The following is a 26,420-nucleotide window of genomic DNA, read 5'->3' on the forward strand; positions in this document are numbered from 1 at the left end:
GGCGCTGGAAACATCGCCTAAGTCGGGGGAACTCGACCCCGCGGGCGAGACCGCATTGGTCGAGCTATGGGCGCTCATCGCGTCAGCGAGGCGGGCCCGGCATGGCGGCTAAGCCTAACCGCTTTTTAATGGTCACAAATAAGAAATCGTACAATTTCAACTCCAAAAAACGACCTCAGGGTGTTCCCTAACGACTTGGGAAGGGACCGTTATCAGAGGTGTCGAGGAAAATTGCCAAAATTCTAACCTTTCGGAAGCTCGTGACACTGTGCGGCTGCCTGGTTTTTCCGCTCCTGCTCCGGTCTTCCGAAAGGTTAGAATTTTGGCAATTTTGCTCGGCGCCTGTGTTAGCGGTCCCTTCCTAAGTCGTCAGGGAACACCCTGAGGCCGTTTTTCGGCATTGAAATCGCAAGATTTCTAAATTTTGGCCATTTGATAGCGGTTAGGCTGCCATGGCGGGCCCGCCTCGCTGAAGCGATGAGCTCCCATAGCTCCACTAACGCAGTTTTGCCTGCGGGGTCGAGCTCCCCGGACTTAGGCGACGTTTCCGGCGCCTCTTCCGCTGCGTTTTCGCCGACTGGCAATGCATTACTTTAGGAAACTGCGGATCAAAATAGTCAGGAGGGACTAAACCTCACCGTTAGACTTGACCCCACTGTAGCGTCAACAAATAGCAGGCACATGCCCGCTACGCCACCCGACGATGAGGACGCGGTCTCGTCAGTTTCACAGACTACTGCCGTCCCTTCGGGACTCAGATCGGACCTCAGAACGCGTGTACAGGAGCGCGCGTGTCAGATAGAAGACGAACTGTAACGTTATTGTCTTGAAACAGCGAACCACATCCCCGTTAATGCACGTCACTTCATCATGGCTCGCGTCTTTGAGTTGGTTAAACTCTGTTCGGACCTGCGAGTTGACCCTGCCTCGGAGAGAGGTGCTGTGATGGCGCTGCAGGGGCAGCTCGTCGAGACGCGCTGAGAGGTGACCGAGTTCCACCGACGGGCAATCCTGGCGGAGTCGAGGACCACGACCGCGGCTCTGGCGGATGCCACCCTCCCACCTGCTGCCATGGCCTCTTCGCAACCTCAACCAGGCATTCCTGCGGGTTCTCACGCGGGTCTCCCGCCGTCCACTGCGTCTCTACCACCTGCCATGACCTACGCGGCGGCACTCCAAGAGGGTGCCGCTGCTCTACCGCCTTCCGGACCAACCGGCCTCGCATCGGGACAGGCCCCGGCTCTACACGAGCACGTGGCCTTTGTCACGCCTCTGGCTCCCTCTGCGACACCTGCCCGAGACTCCCTCAGGCTCCTCAAGGCCAACATCGACCCAGCCGCCCACGAGATCCGCGACGTGACGCTGAGACAGACCAGGTATGGCCTAACTCTCTTTGCTCACTCGCACACGACACTCACAAACATGCGACAGGCCATCGCCGACAACGCGATCACTTGCGCTGCTTTATCAATGAGAATCCCCGAAAAACGAAACACTCACGTTCGTTTTTCGGGTGTCGACCCGGACATTCCCGCCGAGGAATTCGTAGCTTGCGTCGCCGACCACAATCCACAGCTGCAACTCGATCCAGCTAAATGTAAAGTAAGGGTATCGTTTAAAGAGCGCTCCGGTACCTCAGCGTTTGTGTAGAAGTCGACCCTGACGTGTTTACACGCATTATGCGACACCAACGCATAACAGTCGGATGGACCTCGGTTACTGTAACCGAGGACCTTCACGTCCCAACATGCACGTTCTGCGCGACCGATGGCCACGGGAGGAGCTCGTGCCCGGTTCGCAACGAGCCTGCGCGTGCGGTTTGCACTCGCTGTGGTGCAGAGGGCCATGTAGGCGCGACTTGCACAGTTAGACATGGCGAACCATCGGTCTGCTGCGCCGAATTTCGACGCGCTGGCATCCAGTCTGAAGGTCATCCCACCGGTTCCCCGCTGTGTCCACTGCTCCGTGACCGAGTCGCGCGGCTGCGAGCAAGGACGAATTATGGCGGGACGTAATCCAGATTCGTCTACCGTCAGGGGGGATAACCGGGGTTCATTGCGCGTCCACTTCATACAGCTAAACCTCGACCACGCAAAACGCGCGTTTACCATTTTGCCACACACGATGGAGGAATGTGATGTACAAATGGCGGCCATTAGCGACCCCTATAGACCGTGAAGAAGGAGTCCGTCTTTCCCACAAGGATATCTGGTGTATGCGGTCGAGAACGACCCGGGAGCCGCCATTATAACTCGCAATCCCCCCTACGATATCTGCCCGTTGCATATCACAACGAACGTTGTAGCAGTAGTTTGTGAGGCGGAATCGTTTGCCTTCGTCTTCGTGTCTGTATATGCACCGCCGCATGCATCGCTTGACCCTATACTCCAGGACCTACAAGAGACTTTAAGGAGAGCTCGATCTCCCAACATAATAGTCGCCGGAGACTTCAATGCAAAACACAGCTTGTAGGGGCAAACAGACACGGACGAGCGCGGGCTTCAAGTCGCGCAGTTTGCCTTATCACACGATCTAGTTACGCTGAATGACGATCAGTCTCTTCCGACGTTTGGGACGTCGTATTCAGCGAGCTGGATTGACCTGACGTTCGCCACACCTCCCGTCATCGCTTCGGGATTTAACTGGATGGTTACCGATGACACCACCTTCTCGAAACACCGCATAGTTAAGGTGCGCGTGGGCGACAATCCGACACCAGGGAAACGTTTAACAACGTACGCGCCTCACGAGCCCCTCGATGCACTGCGCAGAGAACGGTGGTTCTCTCGCGTGTCCGGTGCTGCCATTGCCTCGCCCGAAGCGTTGGATTATGTCTTGCTAGCCTTCAATAGGCTCTATACCAATATGTACCAAAAACACCTCCGGCCGGTGCGAACGCGCCCTTCCAGTAAACCTTGCTTTACGCCCGAGCTCACCATTGAGCGTAAGGCGGTCACCGCCAAGCGCTCGCTTTCAGCGTGCGCGTGATCCGCAGATGAGGTCGATTTTCCGGAGTGCTTACACTGCAGCACTTTCGGCATACCGGCAGCACATTCGCGAGGCTCGCGACGTCCACCTGCGCAGATATGCCCTCTTTTGCGTGGGCGAATCCCTTTTTTCAACACCGTTTAAAGAGGCGTTCGGAAGGCTTAGGCAATTTCGTTGCTTACCTTCCTTGATGGGTCTGGACGGCACCATCACGTCCACACACTTGGAATCTGCCGCGCTGCTCCTGCGGACGCAGATAGCGGTAGATGACCCCACCACAGACGCCGACATCCACTTGATTACGAGAGCGCTAGCTTCGGCTCCGTACGAGTCGCGGTACCAGGACGTCCCCTTTACGTTTTCGGAGGTAGTAGATGTACTGCACAGTACTCCAAACAAGTCGGCTCCGGGACCGGATAACATCTCTCCGACCATCATGAAGGCGATGTTCCAGTATCATCCGAGTTTCTTCTTGATGGTGTTTAACGCGTCCCTTGCACTCGGCTACTTTCCGCTCTGTTGGCGCACGGCAAGGGTTACATTTATCCATAAACCGGGACGTCCCACCGAGCGCACGTCCTCCTATAGGCCCATCTGTGTCAGCTCGGTGTTGGGAAAAACGCTTGAGCGGTTGCTCAATGGACGCTTGCAACATTACATCGTGAAAAACGCCTTGGTCCACCCGAGACAGTACGGTTTCACGCGAGGGCGCAGTTCCCTTCTCGCGCTGCATGACCTTAAGGAGCCTCTACTGCGACTTAAGGTGCAACGAATGCCGTCAATATTAATGTCTCTGGATTTCCACGGCGCATTCGACAGCGTGTGGCATCCGCTCGTCCTCAGGTATTTCAGGGAACACGGACTACCCAGTGGCCTGTACCACCTCCTGCGCACGTTCCTTTCCGACCGTTCCGTTTTTGTGCAGTCGCATGCGGGACGTGTCGAGGCACATCCAACGTTGGGAAGTCCGCAGGGCTCTCTCTTTCCCCGTTGCTATGGAACGTCGTTATCGACAGCCTTCTATCACTGCGCATGCCCCGGGGTGTCGTTGTTCAGGCCTACGCGGATGATACCATCATCTTCGCACCGGCGCCCACGCGCTCTGCCCTCGCCGACTTGGCATCCGATGTACTACGCCGTGTAATCGCTTGGTCGCGCAGGGTCAAGGTCCCTCTCAATTGTGACAAGACGTTTTGCGTGCTTTTTCCGCACGGTGTTGGTGGGATGGAGCGAGTTCACCCCACGGTTCGTCTAGATCCTTCGGAGCCCTCACTGACGTTCAAGGATTCGTTGCGAATCCTTGGCGTCATTTTCGATCGGCGATTAACCTTCTTCCATCACGCCGACTACCTTAAGAACAAGGTGGCTACGTTGGCAGCACGGGTTGCAACGTTCGGGCGTTCGTCCCGTACACAAGGTGCTCCTGTACCGTTAAGTCCTCCTTTCCGCCATCACCTACGGGAGTCCGGTGTGGTGGGGGGAGACTCACGTTGACTGCCGCCTGTACGCGCACATCGTTAGCATTCAAAGGATCGTGCTGTTAGCTTTGACGCGCGCCTACCGAACAACCAGCACTGCCGCATTGCAGGTCCTCATGCGCGCACCGCTTATAGACCTGGAACTCGAGCGGCTTAACGCCGAGTTCAGACTATTTTGCGAAAGTACATCGCGTTCGGAGGGCTTCGGTTCTCTCCCGATTGGGTGGCGGACCCTCACGGCAGGGTGCCACTTCACCCATCTGTTCCCGTTGCCGTGCCTTTTGCCCGTCTCTCCAGCGCACAGGCTAAGGCGGCTTCACGCACGCGCGCAATACAGGTGTATACTGACAGCTCGTACACCTCTACTTCGGCGGGAGCGGCTTTTGTTGTTTTTGCGCGGCCGGATCGCGTCTTGGCCGTCGGTCGCTATCGCCTTCTTCGAGCGACCTCCGCGTATTCCGCCGAAGTAGTTGCGTTCCGCGAGGCATTGCGTCACGTGATCGCGGCTCGCTACTCAGAGCCGGTAGCGTTTTACAGTGATTGTCTCACTACTTCAGGCTCTCGCCTCGCCTCGCAATGCGGAGCCACACGTTCTCGACATCCGTGCGCTCGTGCGTCCGCTTTCACGTTCCGTCCCTGTTTACGTGTTTCACGTCCCCGGTCACGCGGGAGTGTTCGGGAACGAGGTGGCCGACTGTGTAGCGGAGCGGGCGGTGCGGACAGGTATTGAGGCATCGTTGCCACTCCCGTTTAGGGCGGTCAGGAACCAGCTGCGCCGAGAACTTCTGGTCCTTTGGACGACCCGATGGCGCGAGGAAAACACTCGCATGGAGCTCTTCCGCTGGATAACGGATCTATGCAACTTGCCAGCCTATTTTCCACCCCCGCCCTCCCTTGTTACACTCCTTACTGGGCACGGGAGATATCCCCATTACTTCTACAGGTTCAACCTAATGCGGGAACCTCGGTGTCCTTGTGGGAGCTACTGCCTCGACATGTCCCACGTCTTGCATGCGTGTACGATTACATCGCCGTACACTTCGCGCATTTCACCGCAAGACGCGTACTGCGCAGCGCAGTACGCAGCCATCTTGTCGTGCCCACGCAATCGGGCGCTCCTCATATGCGCCGTTCGTGCATACAGCGATCGCATGCCTCATGTGTCGGGCGATCAGCCGCCGCCTGTATGACATATCACACGACACCACACCACACTAAGGTCTTGTGGGGTGGTGCTCACCCAGGGGCCAGTCCGGTGGGGCCTTTGGGTCCCGGTGGGCATAGCCACACAAGACCTCTGCTCTGTCATTAAAGTGAGCGATCCGGTTTGGCCATGCCGGTCTCTCTCCGGCCAGTTACCTGGTCGTCCTTCTTCAAGGACCCTTCGTCGGACATCTTCCGGACCTCCTGGTCGTCTATGCCCGCATGGTGATCATCCACTGCGAGGACATTGACGGCTTCACCGTTAGTCTCAAGCCGAAGAAACACGTCCCCTCTCGTGGATGTGCGCAACGCCTCCAGCCACTGACTGCTCCCGGATGCATGGACGATATATGTGCTGCTGTGATGTCCTGTGATGTCTTTTATCATTTCCTTTTTTTTCTTTTTTTTCTCTCACACTCATTGGGCACGTTTTGCCCCATCGTCTCCGACTGATTATTCAATAAAAAAATGCCCGGTTTCTGTGCTCGTCGTCCCAACGCTCTTAGGACCCACACGCGTCACCGTTGCCCATAATTTTCTTTTATCTAATTGGCTTTCCCACTAAATTTGCGCTTCGGGTTATATTAAAACCCCTTTTCATTTATATTTATTGGCTTTATACCTGGTATGCTTCGGCAGGTACAGGTTTTTCCCATGCTTTTATTTTTGCTTTTATTCTTATCGCAACAATGGGAATGAATTTTACTGGGGCGGTACATCTGTCAAACGGTAACGCAGGTGTCTTTCCTCATCACAAATTTCCATTCTGTCTTTAAACCCTAATCTAGAATCGAAGATTACGCCTAAAATTCGTAGCGAGTCCCTTCTCTGCAACTGGCCATCTGCCATAGGGACGTTAAACGATGCAGTTCGGAACAAAGGGTGTCCATTTGGAAAAACTAAGTACTCTGATTTTTGTACGCTGACGACTACCTTTGCCTCCCTAGCCCATACCGCTACTCTGCTTAAGGCATCAGCAGCGAGCTCTTCTAAACGCGCCTTTGTATGTGCGGAGATGAGCAATACCGTGTCATCTGCGTAAGCCTGAATAGACACCTGACTCGGCATCCGCGTTTGTAAGAGCCCACTGATCACAAGATTCCATAAAAGAGGGCTGATCGGCGAACCCTGGGGGCTGCCCAAAGTTGGTGTCTCGTGTACCTGTGAAACGTTTGACTGAAAGACCACTTTCCTTTCCGTGAGGAAGGACTTGAGTAGATAAAATACATTCTGTGGACATCCGTGACGCTGAAGAAAACCCAAAACCAAAGGGTGCCACACGGAATCGAAGGCGCCTTTGAAATCTAAAGATATAAGCAAAGCGGGTATCTTGGACGATTTGAACCTCTGTAGCTGTTGTTTTAAAGCATAGAGGGCCATTACCGCACTTTTGCCACTTGTAAAACCGAACTGGTTGTTTTGTATAAGGTTATTATTGTGCAGAAAAAAATAAAGGCGAGAATTTAACAAACGTTCTAAAATTTTGCCGAATAACGAATTCATTACTATTGGTCTATAAGACGACGTGTCCTCAGGATTACGTCCTGGTTTCGGAATGAAGATAATTTTGCCGGATTTCCAGACAGAAGTAAAATGTCCCAATCGAAGTGCCGAATTGAAAATGAACAAGAAAAAATTAGGATGGAATTCAAAAAGAGCTTTTATTGTTGATAAGGGTAGTCCGTCAAGTCCAGGAGCTGAGTTCGGTTTACAAAGTGACAGAGCATGCCGAATCTCATGAACAGTAAAAGGGCGATCTTTCCGTTGAGACACGGCATTGGCGGATGCTATTTTTCTCATTCTTTTATGCGTGTCCTCATCATTAGCGAAATTGCCTTTGGAGACCTGCGTACACAATAGTAATTGTGCGGACTCCAAAACGCTGGAGGTAAGTGTACCGTCCTGTTTTCTGATGGGAGGAAGTTGAACAGGCGATCTGAGCTTGTTGAAAGCTATTTTGTAAGCCTTACCGAACGTAGAGAATTTGGTGCAGTTTGTACAGAATCTTTTTAAAGAGGCGTCCTGGGCCAGTCTAATATTATTTCGGTAGGTCGTTCTAGCCGACGAGAACAGTTGTCTCAAATTCTCTCGCATCTCCGGCTCTCTCGCCCGCTGATATGCCCTACGGAGACTGCGAACTTTTTTCCGTTCCACTTCGAGGTCGCGCGTCCACCATGTGTTGGCACGGTGGGGTCCCGACCGAACATTGCGCAGGTTATCACGAACTAAAGTGTTATATATTTCATAGAATTTGGTGAGAATAACGTCTAAGGCTGCACCCGATTGTAAATCTGCTCCTACGACTTGCTGAAACCAGTTACAAGACTTCAAAGCCGCCAAATCGTTGGCTCTACCCTGAAAGGTAAGCTTTCGCACCGTAACAGATGACCTGTCGGCAAAGGAGAAAGTTAACAATCTATGGTCACTGAGCATATACCCATCTAGCACCTCCCACTTGTAACCGTCCGCAATCATGGAACTACTTGCAGCTACTACGTCTATCCAACTGGCGGAATATTCAGTCTCGAAGGTAGGAAGTGACGAAGGGTCATTCAAAACCGATAGTGAGTGCTGAGTAAGCAGCTGAACAAGGGCAGTGCCCCTCGTATCAGGCGGAAGGCGCCCCCGAAGCGTGCTCTTTGCGTTAAAGTCTCCAGCAAGTATAATATTTTCTGTTCGCGCAATTGTTATGGAATTGGAAATTAGGCCCAAATAAGGGTTGATGTCATTGTGAGGGGTAGCATATACCCCTACAAGTAAGAAGTCAACTGACGGTGACGTAACCCTCACCGCAATGACGTGAGTGTGAATGAGAACAGGAAACCAATCGTACCCAGAAGGGATCCCAAAGACGATTATCTTCGGTTCTCTGGGAGCCGCAAACTTAAAATACGTGTTTGGGATTCCATGTACCTCGCCACGCCTCGTATGAGGGTCGCAGGCAACCGCGACGTGAATGTTAAGCCTCTCCATAACGTATACTAGTCCCTGTGTAGCAGATTCGGAATGGTCGAGGTTTGTTTGGATAAATTTAAGGGCTATTGCTGAAGTCATTTCGAAATTTTAAGAAGACTGTAATGAGTATGTGCCTGCGAAGAAAGGGGTAACTTGGAGACCAAACGCGTATGTGCCGGAAGAGGGAAAATGCCAATGGGTATGAGCCGGAGCGGTATTTAAAAGTTTGTTTTTAAATATCCCGCCAGAAGGAACACGCAGCGCCATTCCTTCTGACGGAAAAAAGTTGGAGAGCTTGCTCGCCGACGCGGCAGCGGCGTCTGCGAGGTCGTTGCCGTCTATGTCACTGTGTCCGCGCACGTGGAAACGGGACACCGACATCCGGGATTTCAGTTTTGTGAGATCCCTCACTATGCAAGCAGTCACTATGCGAGCACTCAAACTCCCCGCCTGACAGTGTCCTCGGAACAGGTCGCGCAGGCCCGACCGGCACAACCCTGAAGGGAGACCGGGGCCCATCGCTTGGCGCTAGAAGCGTGGACAAGTCATTGGTCCGCTTCCCGCTCCACCGAGTAAGTAAAGAAACGATGAGAGTAGTGGTATTTCACTGGCGGCCACGAGGACCCCGCCGAAACGAGGCCGTATCCCGTGACCTCCAACTTATGCTACACCTCTCACGTCTCTTCACAGAGTCAGACTAGAGTCAAGTTCAACAGGGTCTTCTTTCCCCGCTGATTTTGCCAAGCCCTTTTTTTATTTTATTTATTGATACTGTTAGCATACATGCCAAAACAGGAGCTGCTCAATTGGGCACAAGTACACGAATTTCATAAGTCATTACAAAAATGAAAGAAAATCTCACATCTTGACACAAATTAAGTTAAAAAAAGCAACATTCGATGCGCACATTGCAGCAAATTCAGAACACAAGTGAGCAGGTGAGTACATGTTCATAGCTCAGTTCAACATTTGAAACCAGCATCCAAAAAAAAAGAAAGAAAAAAAAAGAAAAAAAAGTGCATTTAATTCAACAATGCACCTTCGAAATCTTTAACATTGTTACACAGTACAACATCATTTCGCAACTTGTTCCCTGTGTCAACAGCGGATACAATGAAAGAATTTTTGAACGATTTTGTGTTATACTTCAACGGTTTAATGTGTTTGGTGTGCTTTGTTCGTGAATGCGACGTGTCGAGAGTGAAAACTTTTGTTATCTCTGTTTTGTAAATGCCATGGAATATCTGAAAAAAGAATTTCATGCTGTTGATGTTCATTCTTTCGAACAATGTAAGAATATGAGCCTTTGTTCTTAGGCTCGTTACGGACTGCGTTCTTCGGTAGGAATTAAAAATAAATCTTAAGGCTCTATTTTGAACTCGTTCACATTTAGCGATGTTATTTTGCGTATATGGTTTCCATATCGGGCACGCATATTCCAGCAACGGAAGTACTGTGGTTTTATATGCTGTAAGTTTTACTTCAGATGTCGCGTCACCAAGCCTCCGACGAAGCATCCAAAGCTTTTTTTGCGACTTATCACATACATAGTCGATATGGCGGTTCCAGTTCAAGCTATCTGTGACGTAAACACCCAGGTATTTATATTCTGACACACGGCAGAGCGGTTCGTCATGTATGACGTAACGAAATAAGAGAGGCTTGGTTTTTCTTGTAATCGGCATAAAAACTGTTTTGCTTGGGTTCAACTCCATTTGCCATTTTTTGCACCAAGAGCCTATCATGCCCAGATGTTCATTAAGCTTTTTCTGGTCGTAGTTCGATTCTGCCTTTGAGTAGATGACTGTCGTCCGCATAGTGCTTAATGAAAATATCGGGCGAGAAGCCGCTGTTCATATCATTGATATACAGTAAGAACAGTAGTGGCCCTATGACAGAGCCCTGCGGGACTCCTGAACCTACCGACCGTCTCGTGCTAATTGTGCCTTTAATGCAAACCACTTGCTCTCTGTTTGTCAAATAAGCCGTTATCCAATTTATGAGCTCATCATTCTGCAGGATCGTGTTAAGTTTATGAAGCAATTTTGGATGTGGTATTTTGTCGAACGCTTTTCTGAAATCAAGGAAAATAATGTCAACTTGCCCTCTGTCATCTAAGACCTGATTAATGAAATGTGTTACCTCGGTAAGAATCGTCACAGTCGAGAAACCTCGCCTGAAACCATGTTGTTGCTCTCCCATTAGTTTGTGCTCTTCGAGAAATTCTGTTAACTGCTTAGTAAGTACATGGCTGTGGTTTCCCTTGGCTGTGGTTTCGCTAGATAGTAGATAGGGACAGAATGTGAGAAGGCCTTGTAGGAGACCCGACCTGCACCATTAATGTATCGCAGGAAAAGGGGAAATGAGATTAAAAAGAGAGAGAGAGAGGAAAGGTAGAGGAAAAGCAAAAGAAACCGTGGTGGGGGAGAGAAGAAAAAGGTGGGGAATAGGGGGGGAGGTAATTATCACCATCTGCGAAACCACGCCGGGGAGCGGGCTGCGCGGGATTTATTGAGCTTGGTACATATTGCTTCTTATCATTCCTGATTTACAATTTGTGCTTCACTTGGTTGTTGTCCGCCTGGTTCTTGAAGGGGAACCGGGAGTCTTGTCGCATGGAGACTCGACAGATGTCCAGGGAACGCCCTGCAAGGTTCTACTGTGCTGTTTTGTGTTGTATTTGTACCGGATGTCGAACGGACGTGCGTCTTTGCCTTGCCCTGATGGGGTCCAGCTCTCCGCCCGCGGGACATCGGTTCTGTGTAGTGGATTTGTTGAGGGGTTGTTCTACATGATGGTTATATTTGTGGAGTGTTGCCGATAATTGTTTTCATCATTTCTTCTTTGATGTTCAATGCCTGTTTCTTTTTTATTATTTCTGGTCTTCGTTTTTCTAGATTTGCTCCTAATAGTTTGATGAGTTGGTTTCTATGAGTTTGTGTGAGTGTACATGCTTGTAGGTAGTGGTCGAATGATGAGGCTGTTTGGTCGCATGTACATTTTGTTGAGTTAGTGAGATTAAATCTGGAGAAATAGTGTGGGAATCTGCCATGTCCTGAAATTGCCTGAGATATGTACGTATTGGCTAAGAAATCTTCCGGAATTAATTTGACGTTTTTTATCCAATCGTATGCGTAACTGCGTTTTCCTTTGGTTTGCCAGATATTATTCGATTTTTCTTTTAAATTTGTCTTTAATTGTGACTTTATGAATGTTTTGGTGATAGGTAGAGATATTTGTTCTCCTACTGTGCTTGCTTCTTTTGGTAATGTGTCTGCCATGTCGTTTCCTTTGTTGCCGCTGTGACCTTTATTAATGCTAGGCGACTATCAGAAATACCTCTGTAGGTATTTCTGATAGTCTCTTCTTGGTCTCGACTATTAGTGGGTTGTTGTTCTTAAGGTTTTGTAGACCCTTTAAGCATGAGAGACTATCTGTAAATATTTGGTATGAATTGTATCCACATGTTTGTATGTATTCGATTGCTTTGGTTAGTGCTATTGCTTCTCCTTCGAAGCTCGATGAGTATGGTGGTAGTTTGTACATCTGAGTGTTGATTATTTGTCCTGTTTTGTTGTATGCGACAAAAGCTGCTCCGACCTTTTCGTCGTTTTTGGAACCATCTGTGTATATTTTGACGTTTTCATTCGCTTCTTCGTCTGTGAACCGAAAAGAAACGTGTGTTGCTGGATGAAATTCCCAGAGATCATATTTTGCTGAAATCTGGTTTTCTGTGAATGCTGTGTTTTTCCATATAAAATTTTTTCCTTGTGAGAATATTTGAAAGACCTCTATTTCTTTTTCTATTGTTAGGGATACAGGAGGAATATTGGAAAGTACGTTAAGGGTATAGTTTGATGTGGTTTTAAAAGCTTTGGTGAGTAGAATTAATGGTAGTCTTTGTATAGATTTGAGTTTTTTAGTTATTATGACTTTTTTACTGTACCAGACTGGGGAGGCGTAGACTATCATTTGCTCTATTCCTCCGGTGTAAATTGCTGTTAGTTGTTTTGGACTGATACCTTTTCGAGTTCCTGTGAATTTACGAAGTTGGTAGGTTAAGGTGGCGACTTTGTCTTTGATATTTTGTAGGTGTGGAATAAATGACATCTTTGTGTCGAAAATGACACCTAACATTTTGAGCTCTTTGACGATTTTTAGCCTTTTGCCATCTATGGTTAGCTGTGGTGGGTGGCTTTCATATTGTTTTCCTGTTATCATGAAGCTTTGCTTGTCTGTGTTGAATGTTAGATTCATGCTTTGTGCCCACGTGAAAGCTTGCTGTAGTACTTGGTTTGCTTTGGTTTCTAGACTATTTCTTGATTTCGCTTTTACTATTATTGTTATGTCGTCGGCGAATGCCATTGAGTATGTGTCTTCGGGTAATTGTTGTAACAGTTTGTTCATTGTTGGGTTCCATAGCGGAGGGCTCAGTGGGGAACCTTGAGGAGATCCTGTCTTTAGCGTTTTTTTAACTAAAATGCTATTCTGTTCGTACTTTATTTGTCGATTTGTAAGTATAGATTGGATGATTAAGACCATGTTGAGTGGACATTTGTATTCCTGCAATATTTTTGTTATATTAGCGGGTTTAATGCCATTGAATGCGTTTTTAATGTCTAATGATATGATTAGACAGTTGTGCTTGTCAATTTTGCTCTGTACTATTCTCTTTTCGATTTCGAGAAGAGCGTGTGTCGTTGATGTTTTGCGGCGGAATCCGAATTGGTGTTTATGTATGTGGTTGCCCTTAAATAAAAAGTAGTAGAGTCGGTCTTTAATGAGTTTCTCTAACCTTACCAAAGTTTGAGTTTATTGCGATGGGCCTATATCTACCTGCACCGCTTTTTTCCTCCCAGTTTGCCCTATGGATTAGGATAACTCGTGATGTTTTCCAAATACTGGGGTAGTGGCCTAGTTTAAGGCATGCATTATAAAGGTTTAGAAAGTACTGTTTATATTTATTATAGACAGCTTGTGTGAATTCGGTTTGGAGATTGTCCGGTCCTGATGCTACTTTTTTTCTCAAGTGTTGAAAGACGTTGTCTACCTCTTGTGCGGTGAATAGAATTTCTTGTCTCCCACTATTACTACTATTGTGTTCGCTGTTTATTGTTTGGTCTTGGGATTGGAGGTTTGACTGCGTGTCCTGTGTTTGGTTTTGTGTATACCCGTTTTGTAGGGTCTCATTTTCCTCGACTGGGAAAAGCTTTGCCAAGATATATTCTGCAGTCTCTTGAGGTGATTGGGTTTTATTGCCGTCGTCTTTTTCGATACTGAATAGGTTGATTTGGTTTTTGCATTTCTTACTGGCCGCTTTGTATGCGATATTTAAGGGGTTTTTGGAACTTGAAGTGCAGAAAGTTGCCCAGTTTGTGTCTTTTGCTTTGTTAAGCATGTTATTATCCGTGTTGTGTTCTTTGTAGTATTCTTTTTTGTAGATTTGCCTTACGTCACCAGTGGCCTTCTGGTACCTTCTCCTCATCGCTCTGATTTTCTTTCTTTCTATTTCTAGTTCTGTTGACCACTACGGTTTAGATTTCTTATCGGGAGATTTCAGCTTTTTAGTATATTTTTCTGTTGGTTTCTTCAGTTTGGAGTAGAATATGGTGAGACTGTCTTCTATGTCTTGAATAGTGTTAAATGTGTTGTTTTCCACGAACCACGAGTCTTGTAGGATGTCATCTAATATCTTTTTTTCCCTTTTAGTGTGATTCCATATTTTCCGTGATGTTTTGTGTGTTCAATGGTTATTTTAAATTTAATGTGTCTGTGGTCACTATTATTAAATTCTTTAAGGACTTCCCAGTTCCTTATATCTAGGTGAAGAGACGTGTTTGATATGGTTAAGTCGATCCAGCCTTTGGCTCTTGAAGTTTGGAATGTTGGTGGTGAATATTTATCGTTTTCAATTGTTAAGTTATAATTAATAAGAAATTCTAGGATATTTTCCCCTCTGCGATCACTACTTTTACTTCCCCATAGTGTGTTCTTAGCATTAAAGTCTCCTGTTATTAGTAGAGCGATGGAAAGGAAAATGATAGGTGTAACCCTAAGAGACAGGAAGAGAGCAGAGTGGGTCAGGGAACAAACGGGGGTTAATGACATCATAGTTGAAATCAAGAAGAAGAAATGGATATGGGCCGGGCACGTAGTACGTCGGCAGGATAACCGGTGGTCATTAAGGGTAACTGACTGGATTCCAAGAGATGGCAAACGCGTGAGGGGGAGACAGAAAATTAGGTGGGTAGATGAGATTAAGAAGTTTGCAGGTATTACGTGGCAGCAGAAAGCACAGGACCGGGTTGATTGGCGGAACATGGGAGAGGCCTTTGCCCTGCAGTGGGCGTAGACAGGCTGATGATGATGATGATGATGATGATGTTATTAGTACTTCGGTGTGCTGTATGGTTTGAAGTGCGGTTTCGATTTTCGATAGGTGTGAGGTGTCATCGGTACCGGGGGGCCAGTAACAGTTAATGAGTAATATGTCCTTACTTTTGTATTGTATTCGGGTGGCTATGATGTGTTCTTCTACTATTAGGGGGAAACTTTGTATATCTTTGTTGTGTATTATTATTGCAACTTTGGGATTTTGTGTATGTGCTATAATGTTATGTTTTAGTGGATATCCTATGATTTTGTTTTTCAATACGTAAGGTTCTTGTAATATGGATATGTGGCGTTCATTCTCCTCTTGATAGTGTTTCAGTGATGTGGTTGCGTTGAAAGACCTTGCTAAGTTTGCTTGTATGATGTTTAGCGTAGTGATGATGGTGTCTGTTGTTTTCCTGTTAGTGCCTGTTTGGGGATCCATGGTTGCTTATACGATTCTAGTTAAGACGTGCAATTAATCTTTCCTTTTCCGCCTGAACCTTTGCGACGTAGACAGGGCACTCCCAGGACATCATAGAGTGTTCGTTGGGGTTGCGTCCTTCCCCCTCACAGATGTTGCAGTGGGCGGCGTCTGCGTCGCAATCCTTTTGGTGATGGCCGCGTTGTCCGCAGTAGGAACAGCGTGGTGGAGCATCACAGTCTACGGCGATGTGACCGTGGTTGGCACACCGTGTACATCTCGGCCAGAAGATGTGGTCAAACACGGGGCAGCGTGACCACCCTATGTTGAGCTCTGTTCTTCCCCCGAGTGCTTTCAGTCCTTTCCGGTTTAAAGGGGTCATGAACCACTTTTCCAAGTAATGATCTAATGGCCTCAGTATCGGAGTGTACTGCCTCCCGAATCGATTGCCGCAAAAATTTCTCGAATACGTCAAGAATCAGCGGAGTTACGGGTGTTTGGCGCACGCTCCCAGCGCTTTCTCTCTTTTCTCGTGCCGACGAGCGCACTGGAAGCTAGACAGGGAGGGATGGCATGGGGGAAAGAAGTTACGCCAGCGCGCGTCATGAAACGCGATCGCTCTCCCGCTGTGATTCGCTTGCGCGAGTGCGGCTACCGTGTACTGAGGAGTGCGGCGCCGGCAAGAAGCGCATCTGATCCGAACGCCGCTCTCGATTTACGTCGGCTATCAGCCAATAAGCATGCTATGTCTCTTGCGACGTACAGCGGACAGACGCCCCGCCCACCGACGAGAGTGAGAACCGGCCTCTGTTTGAAAAGAGGGTGCCTGGGGAAACGGCAACTTCGCGCTCCGCTTGTGGCCATTACGCGGCGCGCACGACTGTAATATTTGGCAGAGCAGTTCATAGCCGTGTCAGCTTTCCGCAGGATGTGTTTTTTCAATCAGCCCAAGGGGTGCTTCATGACCCCTTTAAGGCAAGGGTGACTGTTGTCCCTCTGCGGCCCGGCCATGTCTTTTTGACGACTATGTCCTCGGGTGTACAGGCGAGTCTCTTTTGGCTGACGATCCTAGCTGGTAAATCTTCACAGTCGAGGTCATCCTCCAGCCCTATTACCTTGACCTGGATTTTCATTTCTCTTGGGGTTTTGGCTTTGAGTTGTTTCAAGGCTTTGTCATTCTGAATCCGTTGGAGGAGCTTGTCTGTGCCTTCCTTTGATGACGTTGTAATCACAATCCCTTCCCTCCCGGGTCGAATCGTTGCGTCTGATATGTCCAGTTCTAGTGGGTCTAGTTGCTTCCACAATAGTGTCGCCATTTCCCTCTTCTCGAGTGAACCCGACGACACCACTAAGGCATATGTGGGTGGCTGGTCACCTGTTTGGGAGTGTGTTTGGTTCGCGTGACCGATTTCTTCATATGGTGTATCTTGTGGCTCTATTTTAGGGGCGAAGCTCCTTAAGGCGGCACCCGTTCTTCCCTCGTAGTCGTAGTAGTCGTAGTGCGTAACCAGTCTTACACTTTGACCTCCAAGGTGGTGCCGGTGGGAGATTTTTCCTGTGCGTTGTTGAACAATAAAAAATTCGCAGCGTGCGCGTTAACTAAAAGCCGAATTCTTCTGTCTCTCATTCCCCATTAGCAGCCATTGGCATGTTCCAGTAGGAAACGTTAGTAGAAGTAGAAGTGTAAGTGTTAGCTAAAAGCCGACTTCTTCTGTCTCTCATTCCCATTAGCAGCCATTGTTTACCTCCAAGGTAGTGCCTGGTGAGATTTCTCCTGTGCGTGATTAAACAATAAAAAATTTGTTCAAAACGCCGTTGATTGATGAAATAAACCAACGAAAGACGCCAGATGTTTTGTAAAAGCAAAACGAAAGAACGCCAGATGTTTCTAAAGCAAAACGAAAAGACGCCAGCTGCTTAAGGAAAGACGCCAGATGTTTTCTAAAGCAATGGTTTTCTAAACAATGAAAATTCACAGCGTACATGTAAAATTAAAGTGAGCTGCAAGTCGTCATAACTCATCGAACCTTTAGTATAAACGCGCCCGATCTCATGTCGGTGATGATGTACTGGGCAGAATTCACGGAAGATTCACGGTTTACCGATGAACCTCCGCAGCTTCGCCCACTCATCATCATTCACTCCGTGGATATGCTGTGGTTTTTTTCTTTTCTTTTCTTTCCTAATTCCTCGATTCTTCCTTTCTGAAAGGCGAGTTGTTGTGCCTGTGCCATTATGATGTTCTTCAGCTTTGCTTGTTCTGAAATGACTGTCTCAATCAATTGAGCGACAGGCTCATCTCCACCAGTCAGTGTGGATATCTTGATCAGTGCCTTCAGGGTGTTCTTGTCGGCCTTGGTCAATCTCGACAATATCGATACCTTGTCTCCACGACTGACTGGGATCGATGCAAGGGAGATCTTGTCGTCCTCTCAGGTTTCATTTTCTCCTTCTGGTCCTTGGCTTTTTGGTACTTCGTTGGTTTCTTCCGACCTCTCAGCTGTTGTTGTCTCGATGAGGTGATGGTTTTCTTGTATGTGCTGGCTGCCTGCTTCGTGTGCTTGTGTGGTGGGGCTTGTGATGAACGTGGGTGCGAGGGAGTGTTCTGCCTCTTTTGGGACTTTCTTCTGTGCTTTCCCGTTGTCGTTATTTTGTAGGGGGCTTGTGGTGTACGATGTTTCATTAGTGCTGGGTGGATTTTTGATGGTTTTTGTGATGGGGCCTAGCAATGTAAAGCGATTCCCCTTTCCATCCTTCTTTGTAAGCTGTCCCGCCACATTTTTATCCTTGTTGGAATTCATCTCGACAGCGACGATGTCAACTGGCTTGAGTTGTGGGTCTCACTCTCTTCTCTACCCTTTCTCTCTCTCATCCCCCTTTTTTTCTTCTTCCCTTTCCCCTCTCCTTTTTCCCTTTTTTTCCTTTCGAGCGTGATAATAAAGGTCAGGGTCTGATTTTCGCTCGTTTCTCGAGAGTTTAGTCGTGCCTCCGAGTGGTGATTAAGTGGAATGCCTTGGTGGTAGAATTGGGTTAGGCTGTGATGGCCCGAGTTTCCACTTGCTTTGATGTGTGGATTCTCTTCTGTAAGTTGTTAAATGCGAAGTATTCCTTAGCGAACCTCAGGCACTTTGAGCGTTTCTATCTACGTATCTATCTATCTATCTATCTATCTATCTATCTATCTAGCCGCCTACGTCTGGGTGCTCTCATGATCGCCTCCTTAACTTGGTGTAGACCAAAATTTGCATGGGAGGGTAAGAGGATTTTACGAATATGAGTGCCGGGTCATGACATGAATAACGTTAAAATCCTGTCGTGTACGTCGTCAAACCCTTTCCACTGGACACGTGTGGCACATACCCGTTTACCACGGGCCGCTGTGTACGGGTATGCGCCACAGGTGATTGACAGTTTATATCTACCCAGGAACAGCGAGAACAGACATTGGTAACTTAAATTCTTGAGAATTGGGGAAAACCAACATCGGCAGCGTTGACTGAACGAATGGAAAGAATGAAAAACGGGATCCCAGCAGGAATCGAACCCAAGCATTCTGCGTGGCAATCGGTTATTCTACCACTGAGCCACGCCAGGTGCATAAACTGGTTTGGAAAAACAGCGTACGCAGGCGTAATATCGGTGCAACGTCAATTGTGGTTGTGGTGCTGGCTATCTAATTTTACAAGAAAGCAATAAACACTACATGATATTCTTACGATGTGTACTCCTACGATACAGGCGTCATATCAGATTAGCGTCTGTAGTTCCAATGTTGGCTCCGCTTTTATAGCAGTCTAATAAACAACACGTTTGTATTTCTATGATTCAGCAAGCTATATTAAAGCAATGCTCGACCCCGGAGGAATACATTAACGAAAGTTAAATATGATATCCACATCACCGCACCGTGAAGTGCACTTCGTCCACCAGAACGACGCAGTGTCCTATTCATTTCTTACGAGGCTGGGCGATGGCCCCATGCTGACCGAGGATGATGCCAGATTGATTTACAGCCGCTTTGTAGACCAGGCTACGTAGGCCACATGCGCCCAGGTAGTGTACGAATACGACAAACACCATCCACTTTTGTTGGTCTACGTAGCACTATCCAGGCCTACCAGCCTCGACGGCCTATAGCTCACCAACGCGAAGGGTGGCTTCAGGTTCCGACATGTCGCCGGCTCTGTCGACAGACAATTTGTCGACGAAATGACCAAGGCATCCACGAATCCCAACAGCTCTGCTAAACCACATACTTCACTACACATAGGCCCCTCGTCACCATGATCACGACCAGATCCTATAACAAGTCATGAACAGCTGCTGGTGCTCACTGATCACGGTGATGATGCCCTTGTTCAAGAACTGTCAAGAACTTCTTCCACACATGCACACGGGTTCGTGAAACGTGCGTGCGTTCTCGGGACACGTATTAGCACTACATATCAGCTTACCGCTTCTGGTGTTGGTAATAACCGTGTTGCGATTGGCAGCTTTACCTAACCGTAAGCAACTGGTTATATAACACATATGCGGCTCTTAAACATGTATGTGTGCGCATAAAATTTATACAAATATTTAGCGTCATTTTGTAACGTGTCGCTCAGTAAAAAAAGCTACGCCACAGTCACCTTCCCGCCGCCTGCTTCGCATATCGACTCCCACGGTACGTGAGATCTGCCGATTTTTATCCTCTTATTTTTCTGATTAAAATGAGCCCTCTTTGAGCCTTCTAGGACGAGAGGTGTCAAAGGAATCAAGTTAGAGTGTTTCTGGCTGTGCTGTGCAGAAGCGACATGAAAGTCGAACAACCTGGGTCATCTCTGCCGCTCCCACGAAAGTTAGGCACACTGGACCCAGTCAAGATGGCTGCGCCCATAGGAGCAGACCAAGTTTTTCAAAACAACAAATTTCCGCCAATAAAGACGGTTTTAAGCTTCGTATTTGTGAATTGAGGTTCGCCAAAGGTATCGGATGTCTCCTGGAGCGATCGGGCGTGATAATAAAGGTGGGAGTCCGATTTTAGTCGTTTCTAGAGGGTTTTATCGTGCTTCCGAGCGGTGGCTGAGTTGATAAGCCTTGGTGATGGAATTCGGACTTAGGCCGTGATTGCCGTAATTTCGCGCGCTTCGAGGTGCGTGTTGTCCTCTCAGGTTGTTCCTCGTATTATTCTGATCAAAATGAGCCCTCTTTGAGCCTTCTAGGGCGAGGGGTGGCCAGGTATTCAAGTTAAAGCGTCTCCGGCCGTGCTGTGGAGCAGCGACATGAAAGTCGAGCAACCTGGGTCGTGTCTGCCGCTCTCACGAAAGTTAGGCAACACTGGACCCAGTCAAGATGGCTGCGCCCATAGAAGCAGACCACGTTTTTCAAAACAACTGATTTCCGCCGAAAAGGACTGTTTTAAGCTTGTTATTTGTGAATTGAGGTTCGGGAAAGGCTCCGGAAGTTCCCTGGAACGATCGGGCGTGATAATAAAGGTGACAATTTGATTTGCGGTCCTTTATCGAGGGTTTGTTGTCTCGCCGAGGCGGTGGCTGGGTGGATAAGCCTTGGTGATGGAATTCGGACTTAGGCCGTGATTGCCGTAATTTCGCGCGCTTCGAGGTGTGGGTTGTCTTCTCAGGTTGTTCCTGGTATTATTCTGATTAAAATGAGCCCTCTTTGAGCCTTCTAGGGCGAGGGGTGGCGGAGAATTCAAGTTAAAGCTTTTCCGGCCATGCTGTGGAGCAGCGACCTGAAAGTCAGGCAACCTGGGTCGTCTCTGCCGCTTCCTCGAAACTTAGGCAAACCCGCACCCAGTCAAGATGGCTGCGCCCATAGGAGCGGACCAGGTTTTTTCGAAACAACTGATTTCCGCCGAAAAGGACTGTTTTAAGCTTCTTATTTGTGAATTGAGGTCCGGGAAAGGCACCGGAAGTTGCCTGGAGCAATCGGGCGTGATAATAAAGGTGAGATTTTGATTTTCGGTCGTTTGTCGAGGGTTTGTTGTCTCGCCGAGGAGGTGGCTGGGTGGATAAGCCTTGGTTGCTTATTTTTGTACTTAGGCTGTGTTTGCCCTGGTTTTTCCCTAAATCCTCGTTGATTTCCGGTTGTGAGTCTCTCGGCGAGTCCGCTGTGACACGGGTGACTGTCGCGCGAAGAAATCTCTGGCCGGTGGCTCGGAATTTCCCTCGGAATGTTCGGCCAGTTGGCCCTGATTGTTTACTTTAGGCCTGGCAGGGTAGTGATGATGCGGCTGCTTGTCCTATGAGTTTATTTTGCTTCGGACGCGCATCGTTGGTGTTGAGAGGTGCTCCGATCATTCATATAGCCGTGTGAAGAAGGATGTTCGTCTACTCACAGGTTTTGCAGCGTTTTTCATACTTTGAAGTGAGAGCCCCGCGCTGGCCGTCCTCCCCCGCCGTGGTCGCGATGATGATAGTAGATAGAGACAGTGGGAATCTCGTTAATCCATTCATGCGCGTCACTAACTAGATGACGAGGCATTTGGCTCATCATCTAATTAGTGACGAGAGAGGCATAGGTAAACCCGCCGTTTACCCGCACTTTTTTGAATTTCTTCACTTTCACATTTAGAGCACTGGGCAGAAATCACATTGCGTCAGCACCGATCAACGGCCCTTGCAATGCTTTCTTTTAATTAGACAGTCGGATTCCCCCGGTCCGTGCCAGTTCTGAGTTGGCTGTTTTCTGCAGCTCGAAGCAAGAACCTCAGGCGCGAAGCCCACGGGAAATTCGCAGCTGTGGCTTTCCACAGGAAGGTCCCGACGCTGGTCCGGGCTCGGCCGCACCGCTTTTTACGGCGGCGAGCCTCGCCCAGTCCCGGTGCAGTGCCGTTCCTGCTTCTGGACCCCAGCCCGACCGGCTCAGCCCTCAGAGCCAATCCTTTTCCCAAGGTTACGGATCCGTTTTGCCGACTTCCCTTACCTACATTGGTCTATCGACTAGAGGCTGTTCAGCTTGGAGACCTGCTGCGTATGTGGGTACGGTCCGGCACGAAAATCACACTTCCTCACTCGGATTTTCAAGGGCCGACAGGAGCGCACCGGACAGCGCAAGAGCCGCACTGCTCTTCGGAGCCACCGTCCCTATCTCGGGGTGAACCCATTCCAGGGACTCGATCTCCTTACAGAGAAAAGAAAACTCTTCCCGGGGCTGCCATCGGCGTCTCCGAGCTGGTTTGCGTTGCCGCAATGGGCCCCAAAGGGCCGATCTCCGTAGCCGGGTTCGGGACTGTTAACCTGATTCCCTTTTGGTTGCAGCGGGGCGTCTCCGTTTCACAGACTGAGCTGCACAAACGCGCCCACTTCTGAAAGGATTTCTCCTTTCCCTAAGGACCGACTGACCCATGTTCAACTGCTGTTCACATGGAACCCTTCTCCACTTCAGTCCTCAAGGTTCTCACTTGAGTATTTGCTACTACCACCAAGATCTGCACCAGCGGCGGCTCCAGGCGGGCTCACGCCCGACACCTTCAACGCACACCGCTGCGGCCCTCCTACTCGTCGCGGCTTAGCACCCCCACATTTCGTGCTTCTCTGCCAGTGACGGCCGGGGATAGGCGCGACGCTAGAGCGCCATCCATTTTCGGGGCTAGTTGCTTCGGCAGGTGAGTTGTTACACACTCCTTAGCGGATTCCGACTTCCATGGCCACCGTCCTGCTGTCTTAAGCAACCAACACCCTTCATGGGTTCTCATAAGCGTCCCGACTCGGGCGCCTTACCCCGGCGTTTGGTTCATCCCACAGCGCCAGTTCTGCTTACCAAAAGTGGCCCACTTGGCACTCTCATCGCAGCGGGAGGCCTCAACCCAGAAGGCCTCCCGTACACCCATTGAAAGTTTGAGAATAGGTTGCGGACGTTTCGACCCCAATGCCTCAAATCATTCGCTTTACCAGGTGTGACTGCTCTCCCATCGAGCACCAGCTATCCTGAGGGAAACTTCGGAGGGAACCAACTACTAGATGGTTCGATTGGTCTTTCGCCCCTATACACGGATCGGACGATCGATTTGCACGTCAGAATCGCTTCGGACCTCCACCAGAGTTTCCTCTGGCCTCGTCCTGCCCGGGCATAGTTCACCATCTTTCGGGTGCCAACGTGTGCGCTCTCGCTCCGCCCCGACGACGTGTGAGCGCCTCGGACGGGCCGTTGCTGCGCCCTTTATCGGACCCCTGTGCGGTCCGTGATCGCAACGCAGCCCACTAGGGGCCTTCACGTTTCATTGCGCCATTGGGTTTCGGGAGACCCATTGACTCGCGCACATGTTAGACTCCTTGGTCCGTGTTTCAAGAGGGGTCGGGTGGGTTACCGACCTACTCGCCGCAAACCACGATAGCGCCTCCGCGGGAGAATTACCCCGCTCGCAGCGGCTTCTCGCCGGCCAACCCCCCGCCGCGGGACCAACCCGGACAGCAGGAGACGATAATCTTGCCCAGCGGGTTCTCCGCTCCGTTTCCGGAGGGCGTCATTGTTCGGGCCTCCCGACGGCCGGGAGAAGCCCATGGGGCCTGGACGGGGTGACGAACTTCTCGTGCACGGCGAGGTATAACTCCCGCGTGCCGTCCCCGAAGGGACGGGCAGGTCACCTCCACTGCCGGACTCAAAGTCGCGCTTGTTTCCTTTGACCCGCGTCCGTCGCGGCGTTCTACCGGCGGTGGGAAGTACGCACCCTGGAGACCGCGTCTGCGTGCCAGCAGCCGGAACAGCCCCCCGAGGGGGGCCGTTTACCTGACGCCGCCGGCTCCGCGATCGTCCGGAGACTGAATCCCACCGCTTTCGAGCTTCGAGGGCCCACCCGTTTTACTCTAAGCTACTCGGGGAATCCCTGTTGGTTTCCTTTCCTCCGCTTAGTGATATGCTTAAATTTAGCGGGTTGTGTCGCCTGATCTAAGGTCGACAGCGGATACATTCGCTTCCGTCAACTTCCTGCACGACCGCGTGCGCGCGCCCTACCAAGTCCGCCCGCAACCCTGTACAGGGCCGCATCTTGACGAGGCTGGCAATCGGCTTTCCCGCTGCGCGCGTACGGCGCACAACCGGTGTGACTTGGAAGTGACGGAACACGTTCGTAAATCCATCGCGAACCGAGTACGACGCCCTACCAAGTCCGCCCGCAAACCTGTACAGGGCCGCATCTTGACAAGGCTGGCAAGCGGTATCCCGCTGCACGCGTGCGTCGTCCAAGCAGTTGCGTGATAAACGACCGTGTTCAAAAGCCCAAACACCGCCGAGGCCGGTCGCCGCAAGGGCGACTCGCAGCCTGGCGAGAGGCATCGTCTCGTGTAGCGTCGCCCCCGCCCCAACTGGAGTGGCCCAGTTTTGCACGGGACGGGAACTGCGAAGCACTTGGACCGACGGCGGACTACGACGGAACGCTTGAGGCATCGCAACGTGGCGCACTCGAGCGGGAGACATTTTTCCGCTTCGCGAGGAGTGGCCGCACCTTCTGCCTGCAGGCCCCGTACGCACCGACCCGCTCGCGGACGCAACCCTCACCTACGCACGCGAACGTTTCCTGTTCGCGCGGCAGTGCCCGGAGGGGCGCCGTCACCGTCTCGCGTGTTCGAACGCCCGGTCTGCGGGCGACCCGGCTTACTCCGAAGGCAACAAGTGCAAAAAAGCGATCTCGCGCACTTTCGCATACGGCTGGGCGAGCTCGCTGGCTGGCTTTCGCTCCCCGTATGCACCGTGCGTTCCCGTTGTGCGTCCGAGTCTCTCGCAGATTTGCGCCCTCGGTCGCAGAGTGGAGTACGCTACCTCGACCGCGCTTCCCTGCAGGCTCATTCCGATTCGAGTCCTGCGGTGGTCTTTGTTGGTGCCATCACCTCGATGCAGTCGGTCGCCCCGTTTCGGTCGGGCCTCCGGCACGACGTTCGCCACCGTCTCTCTCCTTTCGAGCAGCTGTTGTCGCTTTGCCGTAGCGTTCAATGTGTTCTCCGTGATGCTGACGCGGTCAAAACGAGTCGACGGCTCACGTTCCCTTGTGCGCCGAAGTCTCTCTTGATATGTGATCCGGCCCTCAGACAGACGAAGCCAAGGGAAGACCCAAGGCCGCAATGTGCGTTCAAAGAATCAGTGCTCAGTGTGTCCTGCAATTCACACCAAGTCTCGCAGCTGGCTGCGTTCTTCATCGACCCGAGAACCGAGTGATCCACCGCTTAGAGTCGTGAAAAAGTGATTGTTCAATTCCGTACAGTTTCAACCAGTGGTTTTAAGCACTTGGCCCCACGGTGGCTTCGGAGGGCGCTTTCCAGCGCGCTCTCCCCCAACTGCACCGCGCTTGTTCGGTGGCCGCGAATCGAACACCGGTGGTTCTCGTGGGCGCGTCGCTTCCGCTACTTGCGCGTGCTTTTCATCTCGTTTGCAGGGTTTCGTCGAAGCCGGTTTCCCCAGGCCGGACCCGTAGGTTTCTTTCGTGTGCTCGCACTCATCGACCCACCTAACGATTGAAAATCTCACACCGACCAACAGAGAAGAGCCGGCATTGCGTGCGGGTCTCGGCGGCTACGCTGCCTCTGGCGGGCCGCCTCCGTCTCGCTCCGTAGAGGAGCGGAGTGTTCGGCCCCATTGACACAAGTCTGCCGTCTCGTTTCGCGACTTTTTGCCCGTCGGGCGGGTCCCTTTCCACCCACCGCTGCCCGGGACCCAGTCGCGTGCCACCAATATTTCGAGATGTGTTTCTCGCACACACTTTCGCTTCCACAGTTTGCTCACTTCACACCAAATGCCGATCCGGCTGCCTACTTCAGCCAACGGGTGGAGACCGGCGCGCCGTACTCGCGCGGCACTCCAAAATCCACCAGGCCAGTGCCAAGGACCACTTTCGGCGCCGGAGCCGCGACCAAGTCTACTCGAGACGGAAGTAAGGGACGTCCAAGTCCCTCGTCCGTCCTCTTTCGACCAGTGGCGCGGCACCTTCCCAAAGTGCGCTGACCCGCTAATCGCGGCGAGCGCGACGTGGCAAAGCCGCGGTTCCCTTCTCGGTACTGCGCAGCAAG

The 26,420-nt window shown here is 50.4% G+C and overlaps 1 long non-coding RNA gene and 1 other non-coding gene across 2 annotated transcripts in view; one reads left to right on the top strand and one right to left on the bottom strand.

The window, feature by feature from the left end:
* Positions 1 to 26,420, top strand: part of LOC125757928 (uncharacterized) — a 43,026-nt gene that overhangs the window by 15,679 nt on the left and 927 nt on the right. The gene's annotated exons all lie outside the window — the stretch shown is intronic.
* LOC119388439 (5.8S ribosomal RNA) lies at positions 25,436 to 25,588 on the bottom strand. The gene has a single exon (XR_005182723.1). It is a non-coding gene; the product is annotated as a 5.8S ribosomal RNA (ribosomal RNA).

This window comes from Rhipicephalus sanguineus, chromosome 3 (assembly GCF_013339695.2).
Source record: "Rhipicephalus sanguineus isolate Rsan-2018 chromosome 3, BIME_Rsan_1.4, whole genome shotgun sequence".
Taxonomy (NCBI): domain Eukaryota; kingdom Metazoa; phylum Arthropoda; class Arachnida; order Ixodida; family Ixodidae; genus Rhipicephalus; species Rhipicephalus sanguineus.